General features: G+C 36.2%; 1 protein-coding gene across 1 annotated transcript in view; it reads left to right on the top strand.

The window, feature by feature from the left end:
- The window catches only part of erf (Ets2 repressor factor), a 115,209-nt gene that overhangs the window by 18,227 nt on the left and 75,964 nt on the right, over window positions 1-21,018 (top strand). The window lies entirely within an intron of this gene.

The following is a 21,018-nucleotide window of genomic DNA, read 5'->3' on the forward strand; positions in this document are numbered from 1 at the left end:
CGGTTAAGGAAAAACTGGGCTTTTTATTTTCTTTTAGCAGACAAAACATCTTATGTTAAGATTTCCTGGTCTTTGCTTCTCTACAGCAAACAAATGCTGTTCATGGAGACTTGGGCTCAACAGCCAATTTGAAGAGAACAAACAAGAATTTTCAGGATGTGGTTGGTACATTCATATAGTTTTAAAAAGCATGACAATATCAAGTAATCCAAAGTATTCAGATTACGTTACTCACTTTAAGAAACTTAATGGATTACGTTAGAAACTACATTTTGAGGTATGTAATCTGTAATATGTAGGGGAATACGTTTTAAAAGTCACCTTCCCAAAACTGTCCATAGAAAAAAAAGAAAGTGAAGGACCCCCAACCAAAAAGTTACACAATGCACCTTTTAAAGCTAAAATCTTAATAATTTTACTTTTACCTGTCAAAAAATTGGCGTCCTTTATTCTCACTATCCCTCTGAATGTTTAGTTTTAAATCCTACTTGCAGTCAGTACAGCAGCCGCTTTCAAATCAAATAATTACTCACAAAAACCATTCATACCGGATTTTTTTGACTTGTTCTATCTTAAAGGGATCTTAACTGCTCGTGAATCACCACGGGGATCATCTTAAGGGATATGCCACGACCTTGAAAATCTGTTAGCGTGACTCCGTGTTTAATGAAAAGTATTTGTAAATGGTTTGTGTTGATAGGCCTGTCATGATAACAAATTTCGAAGCACTATAAATGGCTACGGAGAAATACTGCAATAAATGACATATTGAAATGACTTTATGCCTCTGACACAGTAACAATAATGCAGGATAATCCCACTAAACCTGTGTAAATAGACGGTATCATTACGAGGCATCAGCTACAACAAATAGATAGCTGAATGAACAAATAAAAGAAACAATAGTTGTGACCTGTTGAACTCAAACAGCTCAGACTAAAATAACATCTTCTCAAAATGTACATGCAGAAAATAATACCGAGACTTGAAATATAGAAGGTAATATATATAGTTTTATATCTACAGACAGATGAAGCGTATAGGGTTCACGCGCTGGTTTACTCTGTACCACCTTGTGATGTCACGCAGTAATACAAGAAGTGCTCCGTACACCTTCACTAGAATCATTTGGATAATTTCTGCCCTGGAATTGCCAATTTCTGCTGAACTAAATGAAAAAAAGGAGGTGTTAGATTCACTACCTCTTCATCTTCATCCTCAATTATCAGTAACTCAGGGTTCTTACTTGGAGTGTAACGATATCCAAGTCTCACGATACGATATCGTCACGGTATGAACCTCACGGTACGATATTTATTGCAGTGTTTTGTGGAGGCAAACGGAACTGTTAATATTAGGGATGTAACAATAACGGAAATATCGTGACATCGTTATTGTCAAATTTCTCACAATAATATCGTGGACCATCAGAATATATCGAAATGCTACTCTCTTTGCTTAAATTAAGAGTTATGGTGCAACAATAGCTCAAAAAAAGACAGACAGAACTACATAGAACTGTTATTTCTTCTTGTAGTCTACACTGAAATGGAGCAAAGGATCATGGTCTAACACTTTTAAGTCTTAGTTTTTTGGATTAAGTCTTATCAAGGCATTTCAAGAGGAAAAAGTAGCATATTAACAGTTTTTAATAAATATCGTACAGTGAGGTTCATACCATGAAGATATCGTATTGTGAGACTTGGATATCGTGACACCCCTAGTTAATACGCTACTTTTTTCTTTTAAAATGCCTTGACAAGACTTAACTCAAAGAACTAAGCCTTAAAAATGCTTAGAACTCTTTTTTTTTTTTTTTTTAGCTGCACCATTACTCTTAATTTAAGCAAAGAGACTTGTAATTCGATATATTGTGAGGCCCCGCAATATTATTGTCAGACCTTTGATGATACGATATCACAATATTTCTGACGATATTTCACATTCTATGAAAATTTGGGGTTATTTCAACAAGAATTCCCCAAATTATTGGCCTGCGAAATTATGGCAATTTTTTTAGAGACAGATGAGGCGTAGGTTTCATACGCTGGTTTATTAATACATATATTCTGTGAAAAGTGTCTTTAAAGCTGCACTGCAAAACAGTGACAAAAGAGTGACTGTCACCTCCTTGTCTCCATGGAAATATTTTTTTTACAGGTTTTACAGGTCAGAGCTGTGGAGAGGTGCTCCTATTTACAAAAGGAATGATTGCATTTTTGAGCAAAAGAAACACACGTCATGAATAAATGCTGCAGGGGAAATGTTTAAAGTCATACCATGGAACATTCCAGGCATAGAAACAACATCTCCATGGAGTAAAAGTAGCAGACCCTTCCATCAGAAAAGTTGCGCAGTGCACCTTTAAACATTTCCATCTAGCATTTACGCATTTACGGGTGTTTCTATTGCTCAAAAATACAATAATTCCTTCTGTGAATAGGAGCGCCTCTCCACAGATCTGAACCTGCTCGTCTCCCTCGTCATATTCAAACCTTTACAGCTCAAATAGAAATAACAAATCTTCCCATTTTTGCGAAGAAATGAGTGCACGAAAAATGCTGAAACTCAAAATATATGATACAATAAATATACGTAGTTTCAGTTTTGATATTGAGCGATAAATCAGTGTAGTAATTATTGTGACAGGCCTATGTACGTGTATTTGTAAATGTTTGGTGTCGATGACGTTAGTAGTCCTCCAGCCCTCCTCCTGCCCTCCACCTCCTCCTCCCGGTTGCTGTGCCCCCATGCCCCCTATGCCTCCCGTGCCCCCCTTTTCCTGGAAGCGTGTTTGTGCAGTGGCTTTAGTGACCCGTTCGGAGCCGGGTGAGTGGACGCAGGCTCCGGGGATGGGGCATGATGGGCACACAAACACACTGGGCACATAAACACACAAAAGGGCCCATGTGTGGAACAGCGTATCAGGTCGGCACGTGGGACGAACTGGTTTAAAGGTGCGTTGTGTAAGTTTTCTGGTGGAGAGTTTGTCCAGAATGCCTGTTTTTGTAGGTATTTTTGAGTTATAAAACCACCTGTAATCGAATAAATGTTAAGGTTAAAGTCATACCAACCAAAATGTTATATAGGGCAACGTTTAAAGGGCCCGTGTTAAGCTATTTTCTGATCTATGTTATGGTTTCCTCATCACAAACACACCTGGAGTTGTGTTTTGTTTCATTCACACATGTTTAACGCACAAATCCTGCATATTTAGGCTGAGTTCTTCTCTCAAACAGAAAAAAAAATGCTGTCATGTGGTAATATAGGAAGAGCTTCGCTGTGTTTTTAAACCTCATACACCTTCACTAGAATCATTTGGATAATGTCAGCTCTTGAATTGCCAAACTCTTCTGAACTAAAGGTGAAATGTATCTGGTAACTTGAAAACTACAGCTTCATGACATTACAAGTAATAATAAAAAGAGGATTACTCAAACATGTGTGAATGAAACAAAACAGAACTCCAGATATGTTTGTGAGGACGTAACAACATTATAACATGGATTAAAGCTCACAAGAGTCAATTTTAAGGCTGACTAAATTGAGGAAAATATACAATTGCAATTTTCTGATAAGCATTGAGACACTGGCGATGTTTTAATAAGTCCAGAATAATTGATACTAATGTTGTACAGATATAAACTACAGGGTTTAGCTGTTTTTTAATGCAGAATAAGACTGGATATTTTGTTGTTTGTGGAGGAAATAACTTCAAAAACTGCAGCATTTACATTTTGTTAATTTCGTCCATTCGAATTTGTATTTAGTTGTGATTAATGTTACATCCCTTTTTTGATACAGTGTTACTGCGATTAAAAAAGATTATTAGATCACAACAAATGGACAAGGTACTTGCGTCCGTTGACAGAGGTGGGGACTTGCAGGTCGTGACTTGGACTCGAGTCAGATTTGAGTCACTATTTTTAGACTTGAGACTTGACTGGATAAAATAGACTAAGACTTGGGACTCGACTCGGACTTGAGAAGCACTTTTAAATCCGAATTCTTTCTGATCTGACCGTAATGTTTCACACTAAGATCTTGTTGAGACACTAAAAAAGGAAAAATGAACATTTCTACAACTCTTACATACTCTATAAATATTCATATGTAAATATTCTATGAAATTTTAAGCACAATTTATCTTAAAATTCATATAAATTGCAAAAATCTAAGCAATGTTTGGTACTTTGAGCTTCAAGTCATTTCAAGTCTTTAAACCAAAGCAGATGACTTGGACTTGACTTGGACTTATGGGCCAGTGACTCAAGATTCGACTTGGACTTGCCTGTATTTGACTTGGGACTTGACTCGGACTTGAGGTCAAAGACTTGAGACTTACTTGAGACTTGCAAAACAACGACTTGGTCCCACCTCTGTCCTTTAGATTAGATTTGGTTCAGACTCTAATGGCTCAAATATTCTTTAATACATTTTGTGGAGTTTAAATGTCACGTTTTGCCCGTATTTCATATTTTAGCAATCTTTCTGAACAGTGTAGTTAGTATTTTATTTTTATGTAAAGCAATAAGTCTAGTCCATGTTCTTTTTACACATTCGCAAGGAGAATTTAGACTATGTGGGCCACTATAGTCTCTGAAGTTATTCAAGTACCGTGTCTTTAAATGTTGTACAGACTTCTCGTACAGTTCTTATCATTGATTCGTGATTGATAGTTATGTAAAGTAGTTGTGCTTTGGGACCTTTTTACAGAGTTCTGATGTGAGGTCAGAGGAGGTGGGGTGGAACCAGTGCGCGCTCCAGTGAAGAGATAAGACCAGATCTGAGAGACACCTGATCGTACATGCGCTCTCTTCTTTATTTCTTTCACTTTGCAACAAGAATAAAACCAGCCTCATTGTTTTAAACCTTCATCTCCAGAGACTTTTCACCCACGGGTTTATTGAAGATGCACTGTGGAACTTTTCTGGTAGAGCGCCCGAAACTTGCTTCAGTCTAGGTAGATTAGGGGTGTGCAAAAATATTGAAATATCAATATATCATATCTTTTAATTTGATGATACAGTATCAATATCGTGGGTTGCTGTATTGATTATGGATGTAACAATAACCGAAATATTGTGAGATCGTATCATCAAAAGTCTCACAATATATCGAATTACAAGTTTCTTTGCTTAAATGCATTGTTTTATAGTAGCAACAGTTTATAAACATCATGAACTACATATCCCATGATTCATTTCAGCGCAGACAACATGAAGAAATTTGTTTTTTACGTGAATTCTTGGGATTCTGACAGAAATACTTCACACCAAAATCTTGTCAAGGTATTTTAAAAGCAGAAAAGTGTCTCATCTACAATTATATCAGCCTCTCCAAAATATCGCAATAAATATCGAACATTGAGATGCATATCGTGATAATATCGTACCGTGAGATTTAGATATCGTTACACCTCTAATATCGATATATTACCAAGAGTAATTTTAAAGTGTATATTACTAAATTATTTTGTTGAAGAGCTGCAATTGTGTTGACATTTTCACTTTTTTGACAAGTAAAATGGGTGTTTTTCATATTAACATTGCACAAACTTAGTGGATTTAGTAGACTTTTAGTATCACAGCCATGGTTTAGCCTTTTCTTCACTGAACTGTATCAAATCGATTTAAAATATATCGTACTGAATCGTATCAAAAAACGTATCATATCAAGGCCTACGTATCGAGGTATGTAACTTATCGGCAACTTCTTGACGATACCCAGCCCAAGTAAATGTTTTTTCGTGGGCATTTCATTTAACACTCTCCACTATCTCCATGGAGACAGGCAGGCCAAGTCACCAGGCCAAATTACAGGTCAGATCTGTGGAGAAGAGGCCCGCTCACTTCACGTTATTATTAATGTATATTTTTGCAATGGTTTTGAGAAATAAAAACACCAGTGATTCAATAAATACAAGATACTCTATGTATATAAGTGTTTAATGCCATACTGTGGAACATCCCAGGCAAAGCAGTAACATCACCACGGAGACGAGCAGATGGCGGACCCTTCACCGGAAAAGTTACACAGTGCACCAACTCTTTATGCTTCTTTTGTAATTATAGATTGCATAAACATTTTGCATAATTTCAAATCAGCAATACCAACTTTTGATACAAGAAATTTTAAATAACTATAACTTAAAGGTGCATTGCGTAACATTTCTAGTCGAGAGTCCTCCCCCTCTTGTCTCCACGGACATTTTATCGCTTTGTCTAGAAGATTCCACAGTACAGACTAAACCTATTTGCTAATTAGGACTGTTCATACTGCAATTTTTACTCAGTTGCTTTTAATTTTTGCAAACTTTCTGAAAATTGAATGTAAAAAGCCAAAGTCACCAAAGGCTCTTCCCAAAGCTAACACGACTCACTGAATCCAGCCATAACGCACCATACCTTTTGATTCCAGACCAAACAGTCACAGTTAATAGACAAGTTCAGGTCATGCATTGTGCCATTTATTGTCTGGCTTACGGGAAAATCGTCAAGGGCGACCGTTTCAGGCTCACGTTTGACCATAAGAGCTGTGCTTCGTTTTCACTCAATGCAAAAATGTGTTAAAAGTGTGGGACTGTAGTTGTTGTGCTTTGTTTAACAGAAAGAAATGCAATATAAAATTAAAGTACAGCCATTTAAAGCTGCACTATGCAACTTTTCTGGTGGAGTGTCCGTTTCCTGCTTGTCTCCATGGAGATGTTATTGCTTTGCCTGGAATGTTCCATGGTGTGACATTAAACATATTCATCTATTTGTTCATTAAAAGTGTTTCTGTTGCTCAAAATTATCACAATAATTCCTCCTGTGAACTGTAACCTGCTTGCATCCTTTGTGATTAGGGCTGTGCAAAAATATCAAAATATCAATATATCGTATCGTTTAATCTGATGATACAGTATCGATATCGTGGGCCGCTGTATTGATATATCGCCATTATCAAGGATTTTTTGGTATATTTTCCTCAATTATTTTGTTACAGCTACAGTTATGTCGCTTGTTTAGAGGAAGGAAACTCTTCTATGCAACACATTTGACATTTTCACTGTTGTCACTGATTAAAATGGGTGTTTTTCATATTAAGTTTGCACAAGAAGTGGTTTAACAAAGATTTTTAGTATCACAGCCATGATTTAGCCTTTATTTTATATTGAACTGTATCGAATAGATTTGAAATATATCCTATTGAAATGAAAGTGAGCTGTATCGAGATATGTATCGTATTATGGCATCTGTATCGAGATATGTATTGTATTATGACGTCTGTATTATCGAGATAGGTATATATAATCGTATCGTATGATATGTATCGTATGTGTATCGTATGTATCGTATATAATCGTCGATTTGTATCGTATTATGACGTCTGTATCGAGATATGTATCGTATTATGTATGCGTCTGTATCGAGATATGATGTATCGTATTATCGAGATAATCGTATTATGATCTGTATCGAGATATGTATCGTATTATGGCGTCTGTATCGAGATATGTATCGTATTATGACGTCTGTATCGAGATATGGTATATCGTATTATGTATGTCTGTATCGAGATATGTATAATATCGTATGTATCGTCTGTATCGAGATATGTATCGTATTATGACGTCTGTATCGAGATATGTATCGTATTATGAGCGTCTGTATCGAGATATGTATCGTATTATGACGTCTGTATCGAGATATGTATCGTATTATGACGTCTGTATCGAGATATGTATCGTATTATGACGTCTGTATCGAGATATGTATCGTATTATGGCGTCTGTATCGAGATATGTATCGTATTATGACGTCTGTATCGAGATATGTATCGTATTATGAACGTCTGTATCGAGATATGTATCGTATTATGACGTCTGTATCGAGATATGTATCGTATTATGACGTCTGTATCGAGATAGGTATCGTATTATGGCATCTGTATCGAGATATGTATCGTATTATGGCGTCTGTATCGAGATATGTATCGTATTATGGCGTCTGTATCGAGATAGGTATCGTATTATGGCGTCTGTATCGAGATAGGTATCGTATTATGGCGTCTGTATCGAGATAGGTATCGTATTATGACGTCTGTATCGAGTAATGTATCATATCGTGGCCTGTGTATCGAGATATGAATCGTATCGGCAGCTTCTTAATGATATCCAGCCCTACTCGTGAAAGACGGGTTTAATCTGTAGTGTGAAACATTCTAGACAAGCAGGTGGCGTACCCTCCAACAGAAAAGTCACACAGTGCAGCTTTATGTCCTGCGAACGAGCTGTTTAACTTTGTAGACTGGGTGTGTCCCTTAAGGGCCACTGTATTATTGCTGTTTAAATGAGATGAGACAAGTTGCAGTTAAAGCAAAATTTCCTTCTAAGTGTTTTTAAAGTAGTCCGTTTTAGCAAAGCAGGAACAATTTGCCAGTACTTTCTTGGTAATAGGAGAGGCTGGGGTGGCTGTGTCTTCAAACTTCAAACTCCAAACTCCCAAACATTAAAATACTCAAAGTTAACTGCGGTATTTATTGGCCGTAACCATGGAAAGTATAAAGAAAAGTGCAAATTTAGACGCCGTTGTAAAATGGGGCATATGGGGACCACCAGGACGTGAGAGGAAAGCCCGAGCAGGATGTACCCAAGGGGGAAAGAGGACACCATCTCGGGCTTTGTGGTTGTTTCGATTGGGGCAAGCGTTCCCAGATTTTTTCCTGATCTTAAAACCTGTTGGAATTCACCCTGCGGAGCTGAGCTAAAAATACATACGATATCCTCAACTGTTTTTCTAACATCCACATGGAAAGACAAACGCCATGACGGCCCATTTCAGAGCAAGAAATTATACGTTTGATTTGAAAACTGGGCCTGGCGAGATATAGTGGAAAATGGGGCTGTCAAAAAATCGATACCCAGATACTGACTGATGTTAAAAATATGATTGGAACAAGATGCCCGTTTGGATAAGGACAAAATTGGACCTTACCTGCCTAGTTTGGAAAAGGTTTTGATGTACACTACCAGTCAAAAGTTTGGATTCTTCCTCTCATTCAATGTTCTCTTCTTTTTTCTTCTATATTTTAGATCCATACAGAAGACATCAAACACTTCTAAATATTTTTTAACAAACCAAAGTGTGGCTAAAAATTTTGAATATAAAATAAATAAAACTACTATCTTTTTTTTTATTTACATACATCTCACTTTATATATTTGATGTTTTCTGTATTTTGTAATAAACATGAAAAAAAACAAACATAAACTGTATGAGATTGTAGTGACTAGTAGTATTTATCAGTGTAAGACTATTATTTTGTGTTGAAAATTACATTTAAAGAGCATTTTTATATTTCAGTTGCCACATTTACATGAGAGCTTTAATTCTGAATAAAAATAATTCAATTCTGAATAAAATTTAATTCTGCTTTAAACAAAAAAAAGACCATGTAAACACTTAATTCCTACTGAAAATGATTGTTTGGAATTAAACTTAAGTCCGAATTAAGTGGGTGGTTTATTCCGATTTTAAAGCTGAATTACTTTATTACTTGATCATGTAAAAGTTTATTCTTCTTAAAAATAATTCTGGTTGTTCAGTTCATGCTCGTTGTGTCGGCCTTTTGGCACGAATCCAGGACGATCCAGCTCCACCAGTCCTGGCTTCGGACTTTCATCCACGTCTTTTTGGATTTGCGAGCGGGATGCGGGAGTGGGCTGAGGTAGAGCAGTTTGTCTTCTTGCTCCTTTTCTCCGACACTCTTCCCTTCTCCTCCTCAGCTCACAGACGTAAAGCACGATGATATATTTCTCCAGCTGCTGCTTCATTATCACTGAAACGACTGCGAAAAAAGTTTGGATCATGTGTGTGTCCGTGGCGTAACGACAAACCGAGATGACGACAAATCCGGTAGCAGCTGAAGTGTGTGTTTTACGTTCGTATCCCTGTAAAATCCAGAACCCTTCCCCACCCCCAGACGTTGAGCAGAATTAAATAAAGACAATTTGACGTGCTTTCCATGTAAACCTCAATTCAGAATTATTATTTCAATGTGAATATTTTAATTCCAAACGATTTCATTCAGTACAATTAATTCAGAATTACAAAACATCATGTAAACGTGGCCACTGTGACATAGAAACTGATATCAAGTACATCTAGGATTGAAAATTATCTATGTCAGTTCATTTTCAAACGTGATTTCTGTGTCATTACAACATGGTGTAATATAAACCGGTGCACAGTTGTATTGCCGTCTCACGTGCGCGGCTGTTTGTAGGTTGAAGTTCAAGGTGCTGCGAAGCTATGAAACTGAGGTCGGTGAGGTTAGAGCAATTCAGTCAGGCCATGTCACCTGATGCAACAACTTTCATTTTCCACTGTTCAACTGCATGCAAACTTTCCTATACCTTGCAACACTACAAGACTTAAATGGTTCTAAATGATCAGTATTTTACATTATTTACTTTGATTTAATGTTTCAGTAGTCATTTTTAAACTCTACACACACAAATATTTTGAAATGCTTGAAGAACTCCCCCAAAATTGCCCAATAGAGTAGGACTAAACTATGGAAGATCATTAGTTTCAGCAACAAAAATTCAGAAATAACATCTTTTTTCAGAGTTAAATATTTAAAGTGAGAAATTGAGCTGTATTTAAAATTCTAAATCAAATGAAACAAATTATTTTCCATATTAAACTACCTAACTTACTTGTACTTTTATTTGTACTAATACTACAGAAATCTTACCACTATAGTTTTTTCCTGTTATAAACTCTGTTTGTGGCTGTGACACCCACACATTTTGTATTTGCACGTTTAAAATTGCAATATTAATCTCAAACACTAAAATTATTTAATAACACATTACACTAGCGAGCGCTTCTCATTTGTACCAAATGACTACGCAATGCTGTTGAATTCTGCACATACCAAAAATTGTTAAGATAAAACTCGAGAGCGAAGTATAGAGCTGTGGAAACGGGGATTTATGAGCAAAATGGCTTGAACATGCACAAATCAGTCTAAATACAACTTCAGGTGAGTAAATGGTGATGGGAAACAACTATAACATCCACATTTAAAGCTATTATGCAAAAAAAATAAAAAAATAAATCCACTTTTCAGAGCTTTTAACCATCACTTTTCGGGTGGAGGGCCCAGCTGCATTGAGATGTTAGTGCTTTATCTGGAATGTTCCACAGTATGGTAGTAAACCTTTCTGTCTCCATGGAGACCAAACCAGACCACACCAAGTTACAGGTCAAGTCTGTGGAGAGGCGACCCCGCTCACAGTCAGAATCCCTGTTTTTCTTGATATTTTTGAAAACCTATAAAACCTGATTCATCAGCCGGTTTCACTTCGTAGAAACCGTCTGACCTTAGGATTAGGATTCGTTCGCTCGACAGTAGGCGGGTACTTTTTTAATTTAACCAATCGCTGCTATTTGGTCAGGACGTATGTAACAGGGCTAACTGGTATATTAAGCTTTTCCAAAATCCTGTAGGAAGAAGGACAGTAACGTCTTTCAGCCTTGATAAAAAATCACCAAACATTCTCTTTGTTCGACTTTAAATCCTCGATCTCATGAATCGTTGCCAACACAGATATCTGGTGCCCGAACTTGCAATTTTGGGTTTTTTTCTAACCGTCTAGTGTATTCTGATTCCTGACCTAGTCGCTGGAGAGAAATGAAATTGAGCGGAGGCACTAAATGGCACCAGCCTGGCTATATAAAACCACCTGTAGTTGAATAAATGTAAGGTAGAGCTGTTTAATGTCACACTGTGGAACATTCCAGGCAGAGCAGTGACATCTCCATAGAAACAAGCAGGTGACGGACCTCCCAACCAAAAAGTTACACAGTGCACCTTTTAAACGAATGCTTCATGTAGTGCAAAGTCCAGATGAGTGACGTCGTATTATGGCTGAAATCAGAGTGGCTCATGGGAATGTTTTGTGCTTGACCTTCACAGTAAAAAGGCTTTAAACCCTCAAATACATCATGTTCCTTCACCGTCTGCAGCGTGGCGTGTCCTGCTCTCCGGGTTCACCCCGTACAGCTCCGGTGTGTTTGTGGATTCAGTCTTTTTGAAAAACTGTGTATTTGCTTTGGGCTCATTACACACAAACTTTTCACACCTCCAAACCACACAGACTCATTTATGTAGCGCTCCACTCCTCAGACTGCACCTTCGCATGTCAATAATGGACACAGCTCAGATATTAACCACGTGTTTTCATGTTAGTCGCTCTAAACATGAATCTATCAAAGCATCAAAGCAGGTTGGTGTTGGCTTCAAGTTAAAGTACAGATTTATTGTAAAAACTGGGTCAAAAAGAGACCACTGTGAGCTATCTGGATCCACTTATAAACCGTTTTTTTTTCTGTTGGCGTGTAGGGCTGGGTAATTAATATAGGCATAAATAGAACTGTGCCAAAAACCCAGCTGGAGCTCCTCACCTTTTCTCCTCTGGTGCTTCTCGTCATTATAATCCAAGTTACGGAAAATAATCGACTGTTTTCTCACAGTTTATGAGTGAATTTTTTATTTTTTTTTATTTAGCGCACAGACATCGCACGTGTTTCTGTTTATCAGTTAAGCGTGCATACTTTTAGGTTTTTTAGGCTTGTTAGTTATTCATTTTGTTTAGTTTTTGAAATAGTAGCGTATAGGTTTGTGCAAAAATATCAAAATATCAATATATCGTATTGTTTAATGTGATGATACAGCATCGATATCGTGGGCTGCTGTATTGATATATCTCCAAGAGTATTTTTTGGTGCATTTTACTACATTTTTTTGGTACAGAGCTACAGTTTTGCTGCTTTTTCAGAGGAAGGAAACTCGTTTATGTGACACATTTGACATTTTCACTGTTACAATGATTAAAATGGGCGTGTTTCATATTAACTTTGCACAAGAAGTGGTTTAACAAAGACTTTTAGTATCACAGCCATGATTTAGACTTTATTTTTTATTGAATCGATTTGAAATATATTGAATTCAATCGTAAGATCACTGTATCAAGGTAGTCAAGAGTATTTTTTGGTATATTTTGCCAAATTATTTTGTTGCAGCGCTACAGTTTTGTTGCTTGTTTAGTGGAAGGAAACTTGTTTATGCGACACATTTGACATTTTCACTGTTTTGAGGATTAAAATAGATGTGCTTTTAGTATCACAGCAGTCATTTAGCCTTTAGTTTTATGGGATCGTATCGAATCATAACAAATCGAAAGCTCACTATATTGAGATATGTATCGTATTGCAACATAAAAATGAGAATGAAGAGCTTCCCTCGTTTGATTGTGATTAATCGTCCAGTGTGTGCAAACAGATTTTTTTTTTGCACCTATCACCCAGCTCTGTTTGCATCCTAGTTGTGGTTTGCAGAGGAGTGACAGTAAAACTCTGCTTTTATAAACTCATTGAGGTGAAGGGTTACGATGCCACAGGTTATTCTTTTATTCTTGTGGTTCACTTTAATGTACCATTGTAACAGCATTCTTTAAGAAATTCTCATCTACACTCGGTGTTGAGTTGGAGCGATGAAAGGTTATAGATCGAATCAGGCCAAACATGCTCTGAAATGTGATTCTTGTATTCGTCTGTCAGTTCATATTACAGTCTTTTTTAGAGATGGGACCGATATTTGGACTTTTTATTGTATCAGCTATTGGCCTTAACTCTCCAGCACAGGCAGATGTTTTGTTCTGGTTGATCTGCTGCTTTAAAAAATACACACAAAGCTTTATTTGAACACTTTAAAATGAAAAGATAACTGCTGAAAACATAACTACACAGCTTTTTTAAAGGTTTGTGGATAAAAAAGGGATGTGGGTGAGTTTGTAGTAACTTTTATCTAAGACATGTTGAGGAAAAGAATCAAAATAGTCCCAAAAATATCAACAGATTATTGGTTTCTCTGGATTCTAAATTCTGTGTTTTTAAATTTTTTTTTGTGTGTTTTTATTGGTTTTATTCATTTAAATTTATTTATATTTTATTATTTTGTTCTTATTTTATTTTACTAGCTTTATTATTTTAAGACTAGTATTATTTTAGTAGTTTATTTTATCATTATATTATTGTTAGTAATATGTATTTGTGCAGCACTTTGGAAACTGTGAAATGTGCTATAGAAATAAAGTGGATTGGATTGGCAATGGCACAAAAACGCAACATATTGGTAGATCTCTAATCTTTTTTTTATAAATTTTTCTGGACTGGTTTAAAATATGAACTTTGAACTGAATCATATTAAAACATAAATCGCAAACCTGACTTGAAAAAACAGCAGTTTTTCTAATTGTTCAGCCCGTTTTTCTGTAATTTTTAATTCTATAAACCTTGGATGAGAGGCATTTCGATGTTTCTCAGTGGCATGAATTAGAGGATGTGAAACAGGAAATGTTGCAGCTGATAATTATTTTTTGAACATTTTTATTTGAACTGGCACCCGCCCATCACCAGAAAGTCCCTTCTGGTCACAGGCACGGTAGAGTTGTCACATTTTTGGTCAGCGCTTAATGGTCTTCTTCCTGCCGTTAAGATGTTTATAGACGCAGCTTTAGCCATCCGGTCTACAAATGTGTGATCGCACTATATTGAATTAAATATAGTTTTAACTTAAAAATTGTATATTATTTTCTCATCGAGTGTAACCAAGTCTTTCATTATCATTTGCCTTTGTCTAATTTGCATATTGACACACATGTGACGAGGGCTGGGCATCTTTTAAGAAGCTGCCGATACGATACATTATTTTATTATTTTGGTCAATATTGAAATCACGATTATTCAAAGGATTATTTCTTAGTTACACAATGCATTTATTCAGGATTTTTCTCTCTCTCTCAAAAATCCAACACTTTGTTACTGAATTTACACAAAACGTTCAAATTGAAAATAAATATAGGCTACAAATGTGAACCTTTACAGCAGTTTTGCGATGTACGAAATGATATAAAATGAATAAAATAATACTTTGAACATGAAATAATGCATAAATATCTCCCAAATAAACTATATATCCAGCTGTTCTACAATCTCTATACTTAAAAATTAAATAAATGTACTTATTTATATAAAAAATATCCCAAAATAAACTTAGTTAAACTTTATCTTTTCAACACGATTATGAGTTTGGAGATCGTTTGACACACACAATCAAAATCGCGATTAAAATTCTATTAATTGCACAGCCTTATATAGGCCACGATACGATACATTTTTCGATACAATGCACAGTTCAATACAATTCAATATATTTCACATCGATTCGATATGGTTCAGTGAAAAAACAATCACAAACAAAAGGTTAAATCATGGCTCTGATACTCAAAGTCTACTAAGTCTGTGCAAAGTTAATATGAAAAACACCCATTTTACTCAAAACAGTGAAAATGTCAACACAATTGTAGGTCTTACACAAAATAATTTAGTAAAATATACCTAAAAATACTCTTGGCGCTATTTATCGATACAGCAGCTCACAATATCGATACTGTATCATCAAATTAAACAATACGATATATCGATATTTCAATATTTCATTGTTTTTGCACACTCCTACATCTGACATACACATAACATAAATTTATGTAACTTTGTGTTTGTCTTGATCAAGATTTTCCACAGTATGGCATTTCTACACTTCTCCATCTCCATTAAGACAAATATGTGACACTACCAGACCAAGTTACAGGTCAAGTCTGTGGAGAAACGAGCCCACGCACTGTACAAATGCTTTTTTTTTTCCAAGGCCATAAAAACATCTGTAATTGAATCCATGCCAGAGATGGATTACTTTATTAATATCATTCTGTGGAACAATCTGGACAAAACGTCTCCATCGGACAAATAAGTGGCGGACAAGTTACACATTGCACCTTTTAATTTGCTTGTTTAAGGTAATACTTTATTGATTTGACTAACTGTTGACGTAAAAGGATCGCAGATAAAATCCTACTGGACTTAAACAGATTTTATTGATCCATAAATGAATCAATACTTGGGCACAGAAGCTCATACAATGTTCTAGTAAATAAAACTTTAAACGATATACACGTAGTTAGAATATTTAGAATAGTTGTGCCGTTTTTTTCTACTAATTTAACTTTAAATGGCATTATGATGTAAAATAAGTGTATGTTCTGGAAGGTCTGTCAGTAAAAGCTTTGACTCCTTCCTCTATAAAATCTCCCGCCTCTAGATCCTTTTATCGAATCCTGATTGGTCCTCGGACGTGTCAATCAAACCACTAATGAGCGACCTTCATACCTTCTTTTACTCCACTCAAATTTAACTCCAGGTTTGAATAAAGTTAAACAAAAAATAATCAACTTGAAACAAAAACACTAAAGAAGCTAAAATACAGTATAATTAACGTGAAAATGTGAAAGTAGGTCAATAAAATAAATAGGCCTACTGATAATTGATGTAATATTGGAGTTTTAGTCAACCAAAATGTGTATTATTTAAATTATAAAGACTTATATGGGACAGCAGCAGAAAGAAGTTGGTCCGTTTTCTGAAGATTTGGCATTTTTTGATATTTAAAAGTAAAAAAGTCAGATTAAACAAGTCTGCCTTTATGTAAGTACTTTGTTTCTGAGTATTTTTTCTGCATAAATAGTTGTTTTTTGCTTTAACTCCCCCTGAAAATGTAGCCTGGTGAGTAAAGTTTGGGCCAGATACAGATATACGTAATAGTTTTTGAAAGATTTTGTCATGCCCCCTTTTCTTAGCAGTTACAGTATTGTAGAAAAATCCATCAATAAAAAGTGCATTTCAAAACTGCATTAAAAGTTTGTAAGCGTTAAGTTCTTTTCAGTAACAAAAACCAAAGGGATCTGCTTGTGTCCTTGCTTTGCCTGGAATGTTCCCCAGTGTGGCATTAAACTGGTCTATCTCGCAATCATTCAATGTCACAGTAATTGCTGTATCAACTTGGAATTTGGAAAGAGCAATCATTTCTGTGGGTCAATATTTATAGTGGATACTTTTTTCTTTGTTCTAGTCGGGAACATTTTGTAATTTTTCTGAACTACAATAAGATCTGAGCTGTAGACAGTCGCATAAATAACTTCTGTGACTCACTGATACAAACTAAAGTAATAAAGTGTTCCATTTGTTTTTGTTGCAACTCAAGTTCGTTTTGTTTTGACAATATTGTACTTTTAGAAAAGGTTTAGTGGGGTAATCCTGCTTTAGGATTGTTGCGTCAGTGGTAAAAAAGTAATGTAAATATTATCATTTGTAGTCTGTTTTCTTCAGCAGTATGTTGTACTTCAAAATGTGTTATTGTGACTTTGCACCCCCTACTCTAAATGATATTGTCCATTTAAAGAGCCCATATTTCACTATTTTCTGTGTTATAATTCTTCATCACAAACAGACCTAGAGTTGTGTTTTGTTTCATTCACACATTGAACACACAAACTCTGCATATTTAGGCTCTAAATAAATATGAGAGTTCTTCTCTCAAACAGAAAACACTTTGTTCCACCTTGTGATGTCATGTGTTAATACAGAACGTGCCCCACTGTGTTTTTAAACTCCATACAATTTCACTAGATTCATCTGGATAACTTCAGCTCTGTAATTGTCAGTCTCTCCTGAATTTAAGGTAAACATAGCTAGCAAAGGAAAAATTCAATTTGTAAACTGGACAAAAGTTTATTTGGTGGAATATGTTTCGCGGCTCATCCAAGTTGCTTCTTCAGTTCTCAACTCTCTGAACTCTCAGAACTGAAGAAGCAGCTTGGATGAACTGTGAAATGTATTCAACCAAATAAACTTTTGTCCAGCTGACAAATTGAATTTTTCCTTTGCCATGGATTCTACTTGGACAACTGAGGGATTTTTCCACATAAAACATAGCTGTTAACTTGAAAACTATCAATACATGAGTGTAAAATCCCTCAGTCGTCCAGATCGAATCCATGGCAAAAGGAGAAATTTGTCAACTGGACAAAAGTTTATTTGATCGAATACGTTTCGCAACTCACCCGAACTGTTTCTTCAGTTCTGAACTGAACCGAATGAACTGAAGAAGCAGCTTGGATGAGCTGAGAAATATATTTGACCAAATAAACTTTTGTCCAGTTGACAAATTGAATTTCTCCTTTTGCTATCTATACATGACATCACAAGGTGGAACTGAGCATTTTGAGCTTTGGAGATGTAGACACACTAATAAACCAGAATTACTCAAACATGTGTGAATAAAACAAAACACATCTCCAGGTATGTTTTTGATGAGGTAACATTATAAAACGGCTTAAAGCTCACGAGAATTTTGCTTAATATTAGACCTTTAAAAAGTTTTGCTGGCCTTGTCTTGCTCTGTGGCATAAAGTAGTTTCAATACATATTATTTATCACAATATTTCTCTGTAGCGATATACCGTGTTTTAAAACCTGTTATCATACCAGGCTTATCAACCCCCCCCCCTTACTCCACAGCGCCCCCTTCCCCATGTTGAATTTGTTAGACTTTGTTAAACTGCTCGTCTTTGATGTGGAGCCGATTCGTGACCAGAGAGTTCTCCTGAGTTTTGTTTTTGAATCTGCACTGATGGATGACTCAAGCCTGCGTCACTTTTATTGAAATGTGAAAGTCTATTAGCCCCTCCTTCCCTCCCCTTCTCTCTCTCACACACACACACACACACACACACGCAGTCTCTCCGCAGGACCCCCCACACTCACAGTAAATGGATGAAGCCTGTTCTGAATTAACACGTGCACAAACTCTTTTAATTTTCTCTGCATTGGGTTTTGGTTTTTGTCCTCGTCATTTGTGGTGACGCCGTCCTGCCTCTGTCTTTAATGTTTTTACACAGGCAGCAGCAGCCAGCCGTTCACTCAAGTTTAAAGGTCCTTTATTACGCAGAATTTACTCTTGTGAGCTTTAAGTCACGTTAGAATATTGTTATCTTCTCAAAAACAAACCTGGAGTTGTGTTTTGTTTCATTCACACATGTTTGAGTAATCCTAGATTATTAGTCTGTCTACATTTCCAAAGCTCGTAATGCTCTGTTCCACCTTGTGATGTCATGAAGCTCTAGTTTTCAAGTTAGCAAGTCAAGTTTATTTACTCTTAAAAGTTCTAAAAAGAAGTTTCGTTTCTTTTTCAAACTTTATTTTGGTATGTGTTTGAAATTTTTGATACATTTATAGAACAAAACAAAAAAAGACCACAATAAAACTGAATATTATATGTATATATGTATGAATAATATAAAAAAAGTTTCTTAAATAATTTTTGTTTCAATAATAATAATACTCAACACTTGTATAGCACTTTTCTTGACACTTAAACATTTCACACAGTTCAAATTGGACAAAACACAAATGAAGAAAGTTAAAAAAATATTTAGTTATGTGAAGACAGTTTTAAAGCCTCAATCTTATTTTGATTTATTATTTTTGATGCATTTTTTGTTTAATATATCTTTACCTTTCTTTATTACGTTTCCTTTATCCAGGTGATTCTAGTGAAAGTGTATGGAGTATAAAAACACAGTGGAGTACTTCCTGTATCACCACATGACATCACAAAGTGGAAAAGAGTTGGTTTCTTTAAACAGAAAACAGAAAAACTCAGCCTAAATGTGCAGCGTTTGTGTGTTAAACGTGTGAATTAAAACAAAACTCCAGGTACAGTATGTTTGTGATGATGAAACGACATTAAAACAGATTAGAAAGTCCCGTAATATAGGCCCCTTTAAACCATCAAACATTTGCTAGAGGAAGGACTTTAGTGTCTCTTAAGCTGAGCGCAAATAAAGGATCACGAGTTAAGTTGTTAAAGGTTCTCCTCAGTCCACATTACCATGACTAAAGATATTCAAATCCACAGCTGCTTACCATAGAGAAACAAAGGCAGCCCCTGAATGCATAAATAATTGAGTCAAGTTGCCATCTCTCTTTTAAAGCTGCGTTGTGTAACTTTCCTGGTGGAAAGTCCGTCAAATGCTCCATATATAGAGACCAAACTAGATCCATTTACGCTCTTGTCACGGTCACAATGTCTGTTTTTCCAGGTATTTTTGCACGGAAGGCGAGAGGGTTCATAACAAATGCAAACGCCGCAACAAATACAAACGCGACAACACAGCAAAAAGCCACAACAAACCCAAAAAAGCCACAACGGAAGTGACAGCGGGACTCTATTTTAATCCAAACGGTGCCACATATGCAAACGCCACAACACAACAAAAAGCCACGACAAACCAAAAAGCCACAACGGAAGTGACCACAGGACTCTATTTTCCGATGGACCAAGCGACGGTCAGACGGTGACATTGATCCTGGCCACAAAACAATAAATTTCTTTTACTTACGTTTCCAACTTCGTTCACTTCCCCGTTCCTTTACTTTTCACATTCTTGTTCTTCTTCAACTTTTCTCATTCACTTCCCACTTGATCCATTTAATGTTTCGCTTGGTCCGTCGGAAAATAGAGTCTCGCAGTCACTTCCGTTGTGGCGTTTGCGTTTGTGTCGTGGCGTTTGCGTTTGTGTCGTGGCGTTTGCGTTTGTGTCGTGGCGTTTGCGTTTGTATTTGTATTTGTGCCGTGGCGCTTGCGTTTGTGCCGTGGCGTTTGCATTTGTATTTGTGTCGTGCCGTTTGCGTTTGTGTCGTGTCATGGCGTTTGTGTTTGTACCGTAGCGTTTGCGTTTCGTGTCGTGGAGTTTGCGTTCGCGTCGTGGCGTTTGTATTTGTTGCAACGTTTGCATTAAAATAGTCCCGCGGTCACTTCCGTTGTGGCTTTTTGTTGTGTTGTCGCATTTGTATTTGTTGCGGCGTTTGCATTTGTTGTGACTCCTCCCGGCTTCTCTAATTTTTGAGCCATAAATCCACCTGTAATTGACTAAATGTAAGATAGAGCTGTTTAATGTCATACTGTGGAACATTTCAGACAGAACAATGACATTTCCATAGAAACAAGCAGGTGAAAATTTACAAAGTGCACCTTTAAGTCAGTATAAACCTCGCATGCTTTAGATCT

The sequence above is a fragment of the Boleophthalmus pectinirostris genome, unplaced genomic scaffold (genome assembly GCF_026225935.1).
Source record: "Boleophthalmus pectinirostris isolate CB_2022bp ecotype Guang Dong unplaced genomic scaffold, ASM2622593v1 HiC_scaffold_21, whole genome shotgun sequence".
In the NCBI taxonomy this organism is placed as follows: domain Eukaryota; kingdom Metazoa; phylum Chordata; class Actinopteri; order Gobiiformes; family Gobiidae; genus Boleophthalmus; species Boleophthalmus pectinirostris.